Source organism: Vigna unguiculata, chromosome 4 (genome assembly GCF_004118075.2).
Source record: "Vigna unguiculata cultivar IT97K-499-35 chromosome 4, ASM411807v1, whole genome shotgun sequence".
Lineage (NCBI taxonomy): Eukaryota > Viridiplantae > Streptophyta > Magnoliopsida > Fabales > Fabaceae > Vigna > Vigna unguiculata.
The window spans coordinates 4,338,631-4,349,384 of record NC_040282.1 but is presented as its reverse complement, the minus strand read 5'-3'; the positions used below and the strand labels follow the sequence as shown (position 1 = coordinate 4,349,384).

Here is a 10,754-nt window from a genome sequence, read left to right as displayed (position 1 = left end):
TAAGCAACGGAACCATCACCTCCCTATTGGTCATGGGTGTTCCTCGCATCTGCTCACATCAACAAGTTGATGATCATCGCAAGAGAGAGAACCACACAGCAGAACACACAACAAAGTAGAAGGGTAAGCTAGAGCCAAAAGTAGTTCTATCATGCAATCAGGTATACCATAACAGTCCATTATACATACATCATCCAAGCATGTTATGACCTTTCAGTCAATACACTAAGACTCGACTCGACTCATCCGGATTACATATAATCTGGTCGGATTCAGCGGATGCTTGCACTTGTGGTGGATACCTCTGCTCACCCCCGAGTTGCTCACCCCCGAGCTATGTGTTACAAGTGTTACAATGAATCAATCCCTCACACACAAGGTTAGCCCTTAATGAATTTCAGGCCTCCTGCTACTCTCACCACAAGAGTCAGTCCGCTCTAAGTGAGACTAACTGACTCCTTGGAGTGCAGGATGCAACTTACCTTGAATCCTTACCAAATTATATAGATGGGGCACCACCATGGACACCCACTAATAGGGGCCATGGAATTACGTCTCGACCACTGAAGCGCGACCTTGAACCCCACCTAGAGATTTCAAGGAATTACGCCCTAACCATGGACCAATCATAAACAAAACAAGTAATATTTAATATGCATATGTATATATATATATATATATATATATATATATATATATATATATATATATATATATATATATATATATATATATATATATATCGTGCCACCCTTAAAATCCATTCTCATTTGTATTCCATGTTGAATCCATTCCATTCATCCTTCCCAAACCACGAATGTAAAGTGTATTTCATACCGACACCATGCCATATTCATTAACCAACCTTCACTCATGTCTCATGTCAAACCCATACCAAACTCATCATTATAATTCCATGAATCATCTCATACAAACATCATGCTCACATCATGTTAAAACTCATGAATCACAACTTATACACCATCTTATTCATAAAAGTCACTCCATTCATATCTTAGAAGTAATATCCATACAAGCATAGAGTCAACATTTTATATCAGAGAAACATCAGGGCCAACCACATTCTCATCCAACTTCTCACTCAAGTAGAAAGGTCTCACTCAGGCGAGAAGGACTCTCGCTCAGGCGAGCTCCTTTCGCCTAGGCGAGAGCTCGACTTCCAGTACAGTGGCCTTACACGCATTGGTCGTCTGGGTGACTACTCGTGGAAAATAGCTTGGGCGAGCCTCTGTTAATCTCGCTTAGGCGAGACATACTCACTTGGGCGAGAAAATCAGTGCTCACCATTGTTCTCTCGTGCAACAGTCCCACAACAGCATCCAAGCAGTTCAAACATGTAACCCCAACAACACATATTCACACACAATACATTCAATCACGAAACAGACATAAAACAGGTAGATTTCATGGAATATTCAGAAGGATTTAGCTTCCCTTACCTAGAAGGGTTTAGCCGAAGACTCCTAGACCAAAGTTATTTAGCACAACAGCTCTGATGCTAGCTCAGGGACGACTTAAGGAGCTGGAAAAAGGAAAAGGCAGTAGAGACATGAGCTACCCAGAGCAACAGTAGCAAAAATTGCAAGCACGATTGAGGGAAATACTTACGTGGAGAGGAAAGCACTGGTTCGAACTCGCTTGACCAAGGTGACACTAAACCCTAGCAGAGCGGGAGATGGCTGCAGCTCTAAGGTTTTCTGAGAATGAGCAGGAAAAGTGAGTTAGGACAGACTTGGGGTTCGATTGTATCCTTTGAGCTAGCCCTAGGTCCATCTGTTTCGGAGTGGCCCTTTTTTTAAATAAGACATAATATAAGTGGGCCTTACATCCTCAATTTTGGCAAAATGGATAACTTTATTCTCAACTTTATTACATCAATCTATATTTAGGAAGGAAAATTATTTTTTGAAAAAGTTTGATCATAGTATCATAGAACATTTAAGGAACCCATTTGTTGTATCTAATAATAGGTTGAGAGAATTAACCGAACCAACTACGTCTCATCTGAGGGATAGGTCGAGAGGGTCATGCCGGTCATTTTGCAGATCATATTTGGGTAATTTACTTTACTAATTCAATTTTATTGGTTGACAGCCGTCCAAATAATAGTTTTTTATATTTAGGTAATTTACTTTACTAATTCAATTTACTTAGACATTTATGAAATTAAATTTTGAAAATTTTATTTTATTTTTATTTTTAAGATAATTATATTTAAAAAATAATATATTTTTATTGATAATAAAGTATAAAAATAACTTTGATGAAATTATTTTGTCTTGAAACAATTATCAATAAAAAATTATATTTATCATTTTTATATTAAATAATAACATCAATTTTCTTACTATTAAATATTATTCTTCTTTTTAGTATGTAAAAATTAATTAATTTTATCTAATAAAAAATAGCATTAATGATATGTACATAAAATAGGTTTTAAATAGTTATATTTATAAAATAATAAATTAAAATATTATATTTAATATACTACTAAAATTTCCAATATTTCATGTCACTTTTTTTTCAAATTTCTTACAAAAATTTGTAGGAAAAGATTTTCTTGCCATTTTTTCTATGAATTTTGATCGGTAGGTAATACCTTCGTGGATAATTAGTTAATGTGGAATTTAAAAATATGCAGGAAACTTCTTGCAATTTTTTTATGAAAAATATTCACAACAAACTTTTCTGTTAATAAAATTTAATTCAATACGCTAATTAAACAAGTTTAGAAAAAATCATTAGATAAGTCTTTTCATACCCAAATTTAATTTGTTGAGACCCTAATTAAACGAGTTTAGCAAAAATCATTAGATGATTCATTTAATACATTGGTTAAATGAGTCTAAGAATACTCGTTAGACAAGTTTGTTTATACATTGATTATACGAGTCTATCAACAAACACCAGACCAATTTGTGCATACACTGATAAGATGAGTTTAGCAAAATACATTAGATAAGTCTTTTCATTCAAAAATTAGACAAGTCTATTAATACAAATTAGACAAGTTTGTCCACTCAATGATTAGACGAGTCTTGCAATACACATTAGATGGGTCTGGACATACAATGATTAGACAAGTCTAGCTATACACATTATACGAGTGTGTCCATATACTTATGAGACAAGTCTAACAATACATATAAGAAGAATTTGTGGATGCATTGATTAGATGAGTCTAGAAATATACATTAGATAAGTCTTTCCATATACTTATTAAATGAGTATAGCAAAAAATATTACACGAGTCTAACAATACACATTAGACGAGACAGTGGATACACCAAGTAGAAGAGTATAACAAAAAGATATTAGACGAGTCATTCCATACGTTGGTTAGATAAGTTTACACATAATTTGATTAGATGAGTTGTCGATGAATTGATCGAACCAATCTAGCAATACACATTAGACAACTAATTCATATATTCATTAGACGAGTCTAACAATATACATTAGACAAGCTTTTTCATACACAAATCATACGAGTCTATTAATAAACATTAGAGAGTATGTTCATTCACTAATTAGATGAATCTTGTAATATACATTAGACGAATTTGTTCATACACTAATTGGACGACTTTAAAAATACCATTAGATGTTTTTATCCTAAGAGTGTCAAAAAAATTCGTACGTGCGGGTATCCGCAAATAAAACCCGCAACAGGTAAGAAATAGATATTATAAATGGATACCTGCGGGTAATGGGTACGAGTATTTTTTTATACCCGCATGTTAACGGAGCGGGTACGGGTATCATAGTATTCGTACTCGTGGATACCCGTACCCGTTATACTCTAATTTAAATTAAAAAAAAATTAAAAAAAACATGATTAAAACATTAACACATTGATATTGAATGAGTTGTTTTTTGTCAATTGATTTTAAAAAATCTTCATTTCTTTGTAAATTATCATTCAACACTATTTAAATGAAATATTTGCACTTTGTTTGAAATATATGAATGTTATGCATGTATTTTTATTTGAATTTATAGTTAAAAGATGTTGTTAAATATAAAACTTTTCTTTTGTAAATATCTGCAGGTACCCGTGGATATTCATGGATATTCATGGATATTAAACAAATATATGGGTACCGCATAATGGATACGCGCATGGATATGGATACGGGTACGAGATGAATATTTATCCAGTGGGTGAGCTACTACCCGTACACCCGTTGACATCCCTAGTTTATCCATGCACTAATTAGACAAGTATTTTATGCATAAAACATAAAACAAGTCATTTCATGTAACAATTAGACAAGCCTAAGAATACGCATTAGGTGAGTTCATCCATTAAACGAGTCTTGCAACACACATTATATGAGTTTGTCCATACGTTAATTAAAAGAGTTTAACAATATACATTGGACAAGTTTATTTATACACATATTATATGAGTCTATTAATACATATTATAAATTTCTATCAATTCTCTTATTAGTCGTGTCGCGCATAAGCCTCCAGCCCGCGTGGGCCGGCCCGCAAGCCCGAATAAAATTAAAAAAAAAATTATTAATTACTTTTTTATGAACTCTTGCATTCAAATTCTTGTATAACTGGAAAAGACAAGTATTATGTATTTTTTAATGTGCTAAAATTTAAAGAATACATTGTGTATGTCATAGTATGAATATGATGAAAATGTTAAATTATCAATTTATCATCTAATTCCCCAAAGTCTTTACTTAATTTTGTGAACTTCTTAAAGTTTCCCAATTTTTAAACATTGAAATTTTTATCATAAAAATTAAAAAAAAATTAAAAAAAAAGCGGGTCAACCCGCGGGCCTACGGGCCAAGGAGTATGCGGGGCGGACCAGTGTTTACAGCTCGCATAAAGTGTGTGGGCGATTAAAATTTTATAACCAATAATTAATATATAAATTTATTCAATTAATATTATTTATATAATCTGAAAATAACCATTCAAAGTAAATAATATAATAATTAAAATGGTTAATATTTTTGTCCCTTAACTTTCGGTGATAATTGGAATTAGTGCATTTTTGAGACTTTAGACCAATTTAGTTCCCAAACTTACAAAATGTATGGATTTAATCCTTTTAACCAAATTTCGATAAGTTTTGTTGACATTTCAAATACATTTCATGATAATATTTGAGTTATTTACATCATTTTGACACATTTTCACTTAAATATTAAGTCAAATATTATCATGAAATACGTTTAAAACTTCAAATAAAATTAACAAAAATTGATTAAAATAACTAAATTCATCGTAGGTAAAAGTTGAGGGACTAAATTGGGTCAAAGTTTCAAAGAAGAACTAATTTCAATTTTTAGTAAAAGTTAAAAGATAAAAACACATTTAACCCTAATTAAAAACAACAAGAAATTTATTGTAATTTTAATACTTGATCGTAGTTAACAAATAATTGTTTCTCTTTTCCAGTTTTGTGGTAACAGAACTATCGGCAAACCACAACTCTCGGTTGCTGAAAATGGAATCACACCCCACCATTGAAGGATTACCATTGTTCTGTTAAGGATTTGTGTGGTATAAAAGGGATGAACTCATAAACCAATATGTCACAAGCCATAAAATAATCAATAATCTCTCCTCCTCGGCACAGGATTGTAAAAGGTATTTGTTGGATTCTCTGAGCTTCAACAGAAATCCCTAAACCTTGAACAACCTTGCCAAAAAAACAAAAAAAAAAAAAAACATGGGAGGAAGTGCTGCAAAGGTTGTCTTCATTCTTTTCATCACTTTGGCCATCACCATGCCACGCCTTGAGGCTGGCATTGCTGAATTCGATGACTTTCTGAATGCTCAAGCTGAGGAAGCCCACGAGATCGCTGTGGAGTCGTATGTGCCCACTCCTGAATTCGTCACCACTGTTCATCTTTCCCAAGAAAACAGCAAGAGAAGGGGACTCAGGGACTCCAATACCCCTTCTTCTTGAGGGCCATGCGAGAGCAGCAATACTTTTAACATTTCTTTGTTATATTATTACACTTGTCTGATCGATGTGCGTCTAATATACAGACCACAATATAAAGTACATTGTATTAATGAATAAAAAAGTAAAATAGTTTTTTGAGATACAATTATGATATATAGTGCAGATAATTTGTGGTTGATAAAAATATATGAGTTTTAAAATAGTAATATTATTTTAAGAAATATAAGTTAAATATGTTGATCAAAATTTGATTTTATTAAACGATCAAGTAATTACAAATCATAAAAAAATAAAATTTAAAATGAAAAAAATATTATAAAAAAATAGTACTCTAAATATAAGTTATTCATTAATAATAAAGATATTAAAAATATGTTAGACAAACAACTCTTAAAGATGGTAATTAACAATGTGTCTAAAACAAACATTAAGAGAAGTACTTTTTTTATTATAAAAGATAAAAAATCTTTAAAATTATTTTTTGCATATGTTGAGGACAAATAAGTTTAAAAATAAAATAAATGGATAAAAGGGTAAAATAACTTCTAATATCTTTTAGGAATAAACTAGTTTTAAACTATGCACGAGTTGATTTTTCTTTGTGTGTTTTTTATATTAGTAAATATATATTATATATTAAAAAATATTTAAATATATATTATATTTAAAATTATTTGGAAACAATAATTATATTTTTAAGTTTATAATTAAATTTTGAATAGAATTGTGAAAATTATTCATAAGTTTAAATATATATATATATATATATATATATATATATATATATATATATATATATGTAAATTTGTAAAGAGTAAATTTTGTAAAAATATAAAGGATATAACATGTTAAAAAATATAGAGTGAACTATCTAAAAATACAAATGATAGACTGTGCAAAAATACATAGAATATATTTGTTATAAATACAAATCGTGTATGGATATATTGGCCTAACTTGTATATATTATTAGACTCTTATCATCAGTGCATTGACAAATTCATCTAATATCTAATGTTAGACTCGTCTAATTAGTATATGGATCCACTCATCTAATGTGTATTGCTATACTCATTACATGTAATGTTAGAGGTGGCAATGCGGTCTGGTCCGGCTCGTTTAGACCCGACCCACATAAGGCTCGTATAACGCGGGCTAGCCCGTAAATTCATTTTTGTTTATGTAAAGAGAAGATAAGGAGCAACATCTTAACAAATAAAAATGGTATTGAACATATATTGATTTGATCTCGATATTCGTTCAATTTTTTTAATTTGGTCTTAATATTATTTTTTTATCAATTTGGTTATAATATTCATCAATTTTATTTTTTTTTTATTTTTTTTCTAACACCGTTAATATAAAACACTCTATATTTGAGAATAAATTTTAAAGAATTAATATCAAACTTTCCACTTATAATTCTAAATAATTAATATGAAACTTCCCACCTATAATTCCTTGAATTTTAATAAGATTTTCTCAATTTAACACTTGAATCCTTAGTATCATCCATGAAAATAGGTGAAGAAGTTATTGTTTTAATCTTCACGAATATCTTTCTTTTCATCGCTTAAAAAAATGAATCTGTTATTTTATTCTTCATCAATTTACCTATTTAAAAAAAATGAAAACTAAACAATAATTTATCAATATCCAATAAAAATATTAAGAGACATAATTACTAAAAAATATTTATGTTAATCAATTCACATCTAAAAAATGATTATGAAAAAACATATAGTACATAACTTCTCTTTCTTTATAAAAAAAGTAAATATACAAAGAACTCATGATGAAAAAAATATTAAATATCAAATTAATATTTCACTATCAATAGACAAAAGAGAGTTATATTTTTTGTTAGAGAATGAAAAAGAACTGATGATAAATGAGAGTGAGGAGAATAAATTTGTGTATAACTTTCTATTTCTTTTTCAAAACAAAAAACAAAATAAAATATCCAAGAGTAGTAATGAATATAATATGTGAGAAACTTAAAATGAAAGAGAATAAGAAAAATATCTCAATAAATTTTATTATTATTTATCATATTTAATTTTATATTTTATTATTTATTAACATTACATATTATATTTTATGATAAAATAAAAATCAATTTAAAATTATTTTTAAAAAATTAAAAAAAAGTTGGTGGGGCCATAGCCTCCCTAAATGCCTTCTAAGATCCACCGTTGTGGGTGGGCTAACCCGCTGAACACGAGTTGCAATCACGAGAGTTGCGAATCTTAGAGTACAAACATGAAATCCTTTGGTTGTAATTTGGGAATTAAGGTTAAAAATAAAAGAATTTGTCAATATGTCTTGATTCTGTAATAGAACATGTTGATAATTTCTTTTAGAATGAACTCAGCGCGAGAAAAAACATTTAGGTTTATTTATAAAAAAATTATTTAAAAAAATATAAAAATTTAAATTTAAATATATATAGAAAAAAAATTAAAGAAATATTTTTTGGAGCAATTAGGTTGTCCCCTTAAATCCATCCTTAAATGTTTTACAAATTCATATTCTTAATTTTGACTTTACATTAAAATCCTTTACAAATAATTTCACTCATAATCATTATTTTATTTTATTTTTCTAATTCATTACACCAAAATTTACAACATAAATTATTTTAATCAAATAAATATTGTGACATCCCATTTAATATAGAATAAATATATTAAATGAAAGTCGCATAATTATAGTAAAAGTAGAGCACAAGCCATATAGTATAAAGGATTTTACAATCATCCAAGTATACCGAAAAGAAAAGCAAAGGCACTACACAATGCCATGAACAAGAACACTAAGTGCAATAGTTTTGCAAAAGACTGCTCTTAGAGCAATGAAATTACAAAGGCATTGGTGCCTTAAGGCTGCTCATAAGAGCCATAGCTAACATTTCCAAACTACACAGCAGCGTCACCACCTACCGATCTATCTTTAGGTATTCCCCCATCTGATCACCTTATTGCAAAAGAGAAAACAAAGCAAAGAACAGACACAACGAAAAAGGTAAGCTAGTGTAAAAATAATTTCAACATGGCATTTAGCAAGTAATATTAAACAGTTCTCCAAATAGGCAACACAATAGGCATTCAACATGTGATAGCAAACAAATAGGACATTATGACTCAATAATCTGAATACATATAATAAGATCAGATTCATTAGATATTTGCACTTGTGGTGGCCTCTACTGCTCTGCAAAGCCATTGCCATGGGTTTCACCCTATCACACAAGGTTAGCCTTCAAACATCTAAGGTCATTATCCTACCAAAGACTAGGGCCTCCCGCTACTCTCACCACTTGAATCAGTCTGCTCTATGTGAAACTAACTGATTCTTTAGAACTTCGGGATGCAATCTTTACTTGAATCATTATCTAATTATATACACTGGACACCACCATGAGATCTCCACACGTGACTCGTGGAATTACGTTTATCTCACACCAGATTCATGTTCCTCACACCATAACCACAACTTTTATCTCAAGCATTATAATTTCATGTCAATGCTCAACCAACCAACCCATCCATATTTCATTTCATGCCAAACACAACATATAACAACCCCATTTCATCCCATTAAACATATGCAACATCATACTTCAAGCTTTTACAATAAATCCTTCAATCATGCAACCCAAACACTCAAAACACAGAAGAGAATAGCGTTGGAGCACGTCCCTGACCAATCTCACTCAAGCTAGGAGCCCTCGCTCAGGCGAGAGAAGTTTTCTCGCTCAAGCTACAGGCTCTCGCTTAGGCGAGACTACAAATAGATAGCACTGGAAGGCTCTACGAGTTCTCGCTTAGGCAAGATCCCTCGCTTGAGCGATATGATTCTTCGCTCAAAATGTAGACTCTCTGCCTGAACGAGAGCTCGAGCTTGAGCATAAACCAGGGTGAGCTTCTGCTATTCTCACCTAAGCAAAACCATCTCGCTTGGGCGAAAATACCAATTCTCCCCCATTGTTCTACGCATGCAAAACCAGAAACTCACCCAGAACAACACACAATGTATTTTCATACCATCATAAGCACCACACAATCATCAGAAACACGAAACAGAACTAAAAACAAGCAAAATAAATTAGAAACGTAAAACCCTAGCCTCCCTTACTTGAAAAAAGAGAACTGCATCGCAAAAAAGCTCTAACAAGGCTCACCACAGTACAACAGTAGCTTCAGAAGCTGAAAATAAACGATGGAGTACGAAAATGAGACCTTGACAATGACTATGTGAGACCAAAGCTTAGGAATAGAAACAAGCGAAAAGAAAACAAGGTTTTAATGCATACATGGAGGAATGACATTATGCTAACTCCGAGAAGAATCTGGATCAAACCCTAACAGAACTCTCTGATAGAGAAAAGAGAGGGAGTAAGAGAGGGGACTATCTTGCGAAAATAAACAGAATGAAAGAGGTAAGTGGCTGAGAGGGGATCATAGGACCTCAAGTGGACTGATCTTAGGCCTCTAACCAAGCCAGGCCCAAACCTTATTAGAGCAGAAATAAAAAGAAAAGGGGTCTTACAAATATACATCTCTCAAATATAATTTTACAAAAAAAAAAAGAGAACTATAATCTCAATATATTATAATCATAATTTTCCTATTATTATATTTACTCCTAACTTATTTATAAATATTAAATTAAATATACTTTTTGATTTCAAATTTTAATCAAACTATCAATTTTAAATTATAATAAATTATTTATAATAAATTAATATATATTACAAAATAAATTTTGGAGACTCCAAAGTTGAATT

General features: G+C 30.9%; 1 long non-coding RNA gene across 1 annotated transcript; it reads right to left on the bottom strand.

Annotated features, from left to right (window-relative positions):
• Positions 1 to 8,670: 8,670 nt before the first annotated feature.
• LOC114180298 lies at positions 8,671 to 10,494 on the bottom strand. The gene is made up of 3 exons (XR_003603663.1): positions 10,281 to 10,494; positions 10,103 to 10,173; positions 8,671 to 8,941 (listed from the first exon to the last, which is right to left on the bottom strand). It is a non-coding gene; the product is annotated as an uncharacterized LOC114180298 (long non-coding RNA).
• Positions 10,495 to 10,754: the final 260 nt, after the last annotated feature.